The sequence below is a fragment of the Castor canadensis genome, chromosome 8 (assembly GCF_047511655.1).
Source record: "Castor canadensis chromosome 8, mCasCan1.hap1v2, whole genome shotgun sequence".
NCBI lineage: Eukaryota > Metazoa > Chordata > Mammalia > Rodentia > Castoridae > Castor > Castor canadensis.
The window spans coordinates 91772683-91780040 of record NC_133393.1 but is presented as its reverse complement, the minus strand read 5'-3'; the positions used below and the strand labels follow the sequence as shown (position 1 = coordinate 91780040).

The following is a 7358-nucleotide window of genomic DNA, read 5'->3' as shown; positions in this document are numbered from 1 at the left end:
ACTATGAGTCTATGCTTATATAAACAAATAAATTATTCAAAACTTGAGAACTAAACTCTCAAAATAGTTAATAAAATACTTATTAATTATAAATAGAAAAAGAACAATGTAAGAAGAGAGAATTCTTGTAGGTACTACTTATCAAGGGATTCCCACCAGTTACAAAACAGATAGGAATTGTGCACCGTCTGAGAGAACACAATGTGAACACAGATCCACCTGTGTGATAATGCTGCCAAGGATAAATACCCAAATCCAATCATAAAGAGTGTTAGAAAAAACATAAACTGAGAGCATTCTGCAAAATAACTGATCAGAAATCATCAAGTATCAAGACAAAAAAAAATCAAGAAATGTCAAGGAAATGTTTCATATTTAACGAAACTTAAAATGCATGACAATTAAATGCAAAATGTGATTTTATTTATAATATTACTATTCCTTATATTAGTAAACACAGTTTTGGGACAATCAGTGAGTTCAGAGGTTTAAATGGTTGAAAGAGTTATTCTGAGTCTCAGGAGTGAACTGTGACTATGCAGAAGAGTGTCTCTTGGTAAGAATTATACACTAAAACATTTGGAGGATGATGAAATGTTATGTCAGCAACTTACATTTAAAAAGTTCTTAGAGCATACTAGAAATTTCCTTTAAGTTTGAGATCTTATTTAAATTGTGTGTGTATCTGAATTCACAAAATGCCATATCTATTTTATGACTCATTTATATAGCCTATCCTATGGCACTCTACTATGCATTTAATAACCAGTCATTGTATTTGGAAATAGGTTAAAATTTTCTTTCACATGAAATGGAGGCAATGCCTACTTTCTTTCAACTATGAGGATAATAATGTCTGAGTTTATACATTTTAGAGCTCTTTCCTTGCTCAAATTTTAAACCCAGTTGCTTTGCAAAATGCCCAATCTTTCTCCAGAAAGTTGCCAGTGTATTATCTGTATATTTTATTCCCCACTTCAAGAATCCCGTACTGGGGTTTGAACTCAGGGCTTCATGCTTGCTAGGCAAGCACTTTGCCACTCGAGCCATGACTCCAGACTTTTTTACTCAATTATTTTGGAGATAGGGTCTCACTTTTTACACAAGCCAGCTTGGACCAGGATTCTCATATTTTAAGCTTCCTTCCTAGCTGGGATGACAGGTACATGCCACCATGCCCAGCTATTTTGGAGTCTTATAAACTTTTTTTTGGGGGGTGGGGCTGGGCTGCCCAGATACCATGATCCTCCAGATCTCAGATTCCCATGTAGCTAGAGATAACAAATGTACACCTACTGGGTGAGATGAAAGTCTCCAAAATTCTTGCTCAGGCTGGCCTTGAACTGCAATCCCCTAGTCTTAGCCTCCCCAGTAGCTAGGATTATAGACTTGAGCCACCAATGCCTAACTAATTATATTTTTAATTGAACAAAAGTCACAAGGCAAAATAGAGCTGTAAGGGAAGCTCATGAAAAAGGAATACCCTCCCTACCCACAGACAATTGGCTCTGATAAATTTTTTTGAGAAATAGTGGCAAACTACATATCCGGGAACACATAACATGCTCTGTCACAGACACATAGCTCTTTGATGGTATGTAATCCAGATGCTTGCCAAACTTTCCATTTCAAGGTCATTTTTTCTGATTACTTGGGGGAAAAGAGCTTGTCTGAACTCTGTTCTCATGCCTATCCACACTGCTGTGTACCCTGAGTTGTCGGCTGCCTCCTGCCTGTGACTCTCAGGTCTGCTTTGGTCCTCTGCTCATTTTGCTGCAGCAATGGAAACTACTAAACTACTGACCTCACAAACAATTAAGTTTCTGCTCTAAGCTGCAAGTGGAGAAGATCTCCTGAAGATTCTACTACCCTTTAGGTATCCTATAGTTCCCTAAGTGACATCAACACAGACGTTGTACAAGGCTGTCTTTTCCTAAGGGTTTAAGGAGAACATAAAAGAATAGCAAAAGTTACTTAATAGCGGGTGCTAGACTTCACACTTTTTAAATTCCCTTGTCACAGCTATATTTTTCCAGTGGTTTTCACATCTCCCAAGGTTTTATGTCCTCTTCATCACACCTTATGACCTCTCTGCAACTGCTACCCCACAGGGTCATAGCACCTTTTATTTATTTTCTAAAGAAAATGCACATTTCATTTAGATTGAAATAAACTATGCAAAATTGATTTTCTTCACCAAAAATAACAGCAATCTTTTCTGCATTATTTCTAAATAAACCACAAAACATTTATTTTTCTAGGTTTTTCTAATAAGTCAAGACAAGGCAGTAGACATAATCATGGAAAAAGGAACAGAACAGACAAGCCAGTTGCCTGTAGGGATGGCATAAATTCTGTCTTGGAGCAGAAATGTCCAACACTGACCTGCTGCAAAGCTTACGAAAATGTAGGCTCAACAAAGGAACACAAACAGCAACAACCAGTGTAGAGCAACAATGCAGGCCCTTCCACCCCAACTTGAACTGCAACTCGTTCCTTTAAGTTCATTTGGTAAAGACAAAGTCGACACTGAAATCTTTATTTGGTGAGCTCACAATTCTCTCTCTGGTGATTCCCTTAACTGTCCACTACAGATTTTATCTTTTTTTTTTTTTTTTCACTGCTGGGATAGAACCTTGAGCCTTGTGCATGCTAAGCAAGCACTCTACCACTGAGCTACCATCCCAGACCTCCAGACCTTGGTTTTTTGGGGGGGTTTGTTTTGTTTTGTTTTGTTTTGTTTGACACAGGGTCTTGCTATGTAGCCCAGACTGGGTGAACTCGAGATCCTCCTGCCTCCTTCTCCCCATGGCTGTTATAACAGATTTTTAAACTACACTTACAAAGTCTACTAGTCAAAAGTCAATAGTGGGCTTCATTACAACATTATATAAAATGTATTCCCTTCTTCCATGCTGCCTTAAAATTCATTTTTAAAAACCTGGTAACTCAATACCTGACAACTATATCCACAATGATAATACAAGCTGTATCTAAAATGACTTAACTAAAACAATTCCAGAGTGCCACTAGCAGAGGTAATTCAGAGGTGAAGCATGGTACTTCCAATGTCATTTTTTGGAAGAAGAGGCAGGTATTCAAAGCATGAGAATTCAAACAGGGACCATTTAAATAAGCAGCTCATCAGTGATTAATATATTCAATCAAAGGCTTAGAAACAAAGATATCCAGTGATTAAGTTGCCCACAACATCTTATAGCTTTTCTTCCATGTAAGACAAAGCCCATTTAAAAAGTCTCAGGTATATTCAATGGTTTCTGAATTACCTGTAGGAAGCTCTGACTTAGTTGTATAGAGTTTGATATATGTGTCCACTATTAAATCCAGATCATGTTTTATATCAAAATTTATGTTAAACAAAGCCAAATTACTTGAACTTTGGTCTGTCAAAGTGTTCCTCAAGGATACCTTAAGACACTTTCATCCATTGTCATTACACTCATTCTCCACCTTCATCACAGGAAGAATACAGGACTTTCAGCAAGGCATATACATTGGGGAAAAACTTGATGTCAGGCAGATGGAGGGCTTCATAAATGGTGGGTGGAGGCTCTATATCTTTCCCTTTGTGTTTCCACTCAATTCTTCAACAATGAAGCTCAGCTAAGAGTGTGTCAGGATTGGGTAAATCACTTCTGTGCATTCAGCATGGTGTTGCTCTGATGTGTTGAATTTGAGCTGTCCCTTGACTGGAAGTACCAGAGATAAGCATTTAAGAGCTGTGAGGTACTGTTCTGAGAATATATCTTTAAGTTCCTGAATAATGTGCTCCACTGTTGGAACACTTAGACTTTCTTTATAGTAACTCTCAGAGCTTAGCTGAGAGTCCAAGTTACCTTGCTGGGCCCTACAGAATTTCCCAGGAAGTTTCATCTGCATATCAAGTTTGCCAAATTTGTGGCTTCCTCAAACCAAAACTGATAATAAACTTCAATATTTTCCATCACTTCATTGAGAGAAGGCAGCATTGCAGTCAAGCTACTGGCTGCAAGGAAAACATCAGAAGTTTGTCCCTAGAGATTTTTCCCAAAGGCTCTTGTAAAAGATAGGACATTTTTAAGAACAACAATGGTAACAATAAAATCAAAGTCTGTCACTACACTACAGAATAAAAATGCTCGGCCAGCTATACAGTTTAGTCCATCTAATATTTGTGTTACTGTTTATACTATCTAAGCATAATACAAGTGCTTGCAGGAGATCCACTAAAATTTCAAAAGCATCATGCCTGCCTGTCCACTGAGAATGGCAAATTTCCTTCAGGTCTTTACCCCGTTCCTTACTATTCTGAAAAAGAATAGAAATGACATTGTCAAGTTCTAAAATCAGTTGCGGTGATGAAAGGAAAAAAGAACAAACTTCCTCAACTGTTCCTAATGCAAGGGACACCTCCACCACAGGAACTGAATTTACCAACCACATGTTTAAGGCACAGGAAGACCAGAGTATGTAGTCAGCTTGGGGCATTTCTCTAAAAGTCTAGAGGCAATAACTTTCATTTTGGAAGAAAATCCACTGGAAACAATGCAAGCCTGGCCACAACAATTCTCCGTATTAATGCCCACTTCCAGTTATGGTAGTGTGAAATTTCATAGCCAAAATTTCAGCATCAGCTTCAAAAGGCAGGAAGCCCACAAATTCCTCTCTCAGGTTATGAGATTCATCAACAAACCTCACCAACATGGGTAGTTGCTCTTCCCCTGATATGTCCACCACATCATCAGTTATAATGGAAAAGAAGTGTGAGTCTCTCACTTCCCTGAGGGTGTCTTCCCGAATGCAGCTCCCACAGATCTCTAGCATCTGTTTCTGCTGTGTTTTAGAGCAGAACAATGTGTTAACTGCTGTGGTCTCAAAGCACTTTTCTCAGGACTTCAGGCATTCCAACAGTGCCTGAAAGTTATCAGGAGTAAAGAGACCTGGGATTTCATCAACCTCATGCCCAACCAGAGGTATGTTTTGTTTTCCCATAAGAATCAAAAACTCAGATAAAGACTTTAGGTACTCTTTGTTTTCTTTCTCTTCAAGGGTTAAAGGCAAAACGACTTCATCCTGCTGGTCAGCTCCTCTGCTCTGGGGTTCTGAGCACCACTGTTGTTTGTTTCTTTATGCTTTTGTTCCTGTTCAGAAGTTTCATCAATTTTTTTCTGTCTCAGTGTCCTGACTTCATCTTTACTCAATATTTTTATTTGTTTTCTGTATCTACTATGTGGATTGTTCAAATGACGGTAAGCTGAACTATTGTAGGTATTGCATTATCTCAAAGAACTGTCCTATAAGGACTATAGATCATGAAGGTTTCAAAGTGTTTGGCACATAGTTGATAATGTTTATTTAGTTGATCAAATTTTATCTTCTAAGTCTGTTCTCCTACAATTTTCCACCCACTTCTGACATCTGGCCATCCCCGCAGGGACCTGAAGAAGGCCAGGTCTGACTGTGTGCTCTCCCGCCTGCAGTTGGGGGCCTTGCAGAAGTTCAGCATCCTCACCCACCCATGACCCAGCCCTCCCCTCCCTGCCATGTAAACCTCATGATGAAACTCCAAACTTCTAATTTTTTTTAACATTAACCACATCAAATTCCTAGACAGAGCTCTTTCTCCCAGACCAGAGAAGCAAAAGAAAAATGTTGTATATCTCTACTCTCCTGAGTTCATTCAATAACACAGAATTAGTTTATTCTAATATCTTAAAATATTAAATAAAATATTTTAAATTAAAATATAGTTCCATAATTTTCTCTAACATCATACTAATAAATTTCTAAAAATATTTCTACTAAACCCTAAATCAAACTAGAAGGCCTTGACCATAGTTATTTAATATAATGCTATAAGTCAGTAATAACAAAAATTTAAAAATGCAACTATGCAAAGAGGCTAGAAAATTTTATTTGTAGATCCTCTGTCTGCTTACATAACTCTAAAGCATAAAATAAAATCCTACTACTTCAAGTGAAATATTTCAGAAAAAATTTCTAGATATATTAAAATACCAGAAAACTTATTGTTTTCTGGCATGTTAAATACAGCAGCAACAGAACACAAATATATATGACTTTCAGCTAATAAGGCCAAAACTATTTTGTTCTTTTAGAGAGTTGTTAATATTTTAACCAAAAAGCAATATTATCCTTACATTGGTTCATTTTCTTAATAAATCTTAAATTATTTTTAAAATTTTATAGCAAATCAGTACAGTATATATGTAAAAAGTGACCAAAATAGTCATATTTTCCTCTCAAATGTTAAGTCAGATAAAAATGCTCTGCCTCCTTGTCACTATGGTAGAGTTAACAGGATGAAGTACAGTTGACCCAGGGAAGCCTGGATTCCACAGCTGAGTTCTCTTCATAAATTCTCAGATCTTCACTATGACAGATTCCTGTGAATGAACTTTTTCAAATGTAATCAACTCAATGACACACACAGGTGCTATGTATTACATTTTCTGAGGAGCAACTTTAAGGTGAGTAAAGATATTCTAAATGGACTGCAGTGAAGTTGTTTTGTTTAATGAAACTTCACTACCTTGTACTTCAATGTAATCATTAAAATAATATAGTTGAGAGATATCAGGTAAGTCACACAAAATTTGTGAGAAGGTGGAAGCTCGGCCTCAGAAAAATAAGTAAAAAATGAGTCTGGACATCCAGACTCACAGCCAGGATGTCACCAACATTGCTACTCGGCATTGAAAACACAGTTGTGTTACCATCATCAATACCTGTTGACACCACAGGCAACAGTGCCAAGGTTGTTTCATTCACTGGATCCCAGGTTTGCAATGAACAGAGTTCATTTCCAACTGCTATGGTTTCACATCACTGTTCTGTCCAAATTCAAAGTTCCAAACAAGAGCATCAGATTCTGTAACTTCTGGTCATATACTCATGTCCTAGATTTCAGAAATAAAGGTATAAGCACTTCAACATTAGGCTTTTCTAACAAGTAGTGTTAGTTTCAGCAGGCAAATGTCTTTGCAGGGGATGGACGAATACAATGTTGTTGGCCAAAGTATATGAAGTTTCAGTTAAATAGGATGAATAAATTCTGGAGATCTAGTACATGACATGTTAGCTGTGGTTAATAATATTGTACTGTATACTTGATAATTCCTAAGAAATATATCTCAAAAGTTCTTACCACAAAAATTAACCATTAAAGGACTGGGATCAGTGGCTCAAGCCTATAATCCCAGCTACTTGGGAGGTAGAGATAGGCAGGATCATGCTTTGAGGCCAGCCCAGGCATAAAGTTCGGGAAACCTCGTCTTAACCAATAAACTGAGCATGGTGGCATGTGTCTGTCATCCCAGGTACAGAGGTGTAAGTAG

At 37.5% G+C, this 7358-nt stretch overlaps 1 pseudogene; it reads right to left on the bottom strand.

The window, feature by feature from the left end:
- Positions 1–3195: 3195 nt before the first annotated feature.
- On the bottom strand, positions 3196–5506 carry LOC141425513 (52 kDa repressor of the inhibitor of the protein kinase pseudogene; annotated as a pseudogene).
- Between the last annotated feature and the right edge of the window lie 1852 nt (positions 5507–7358).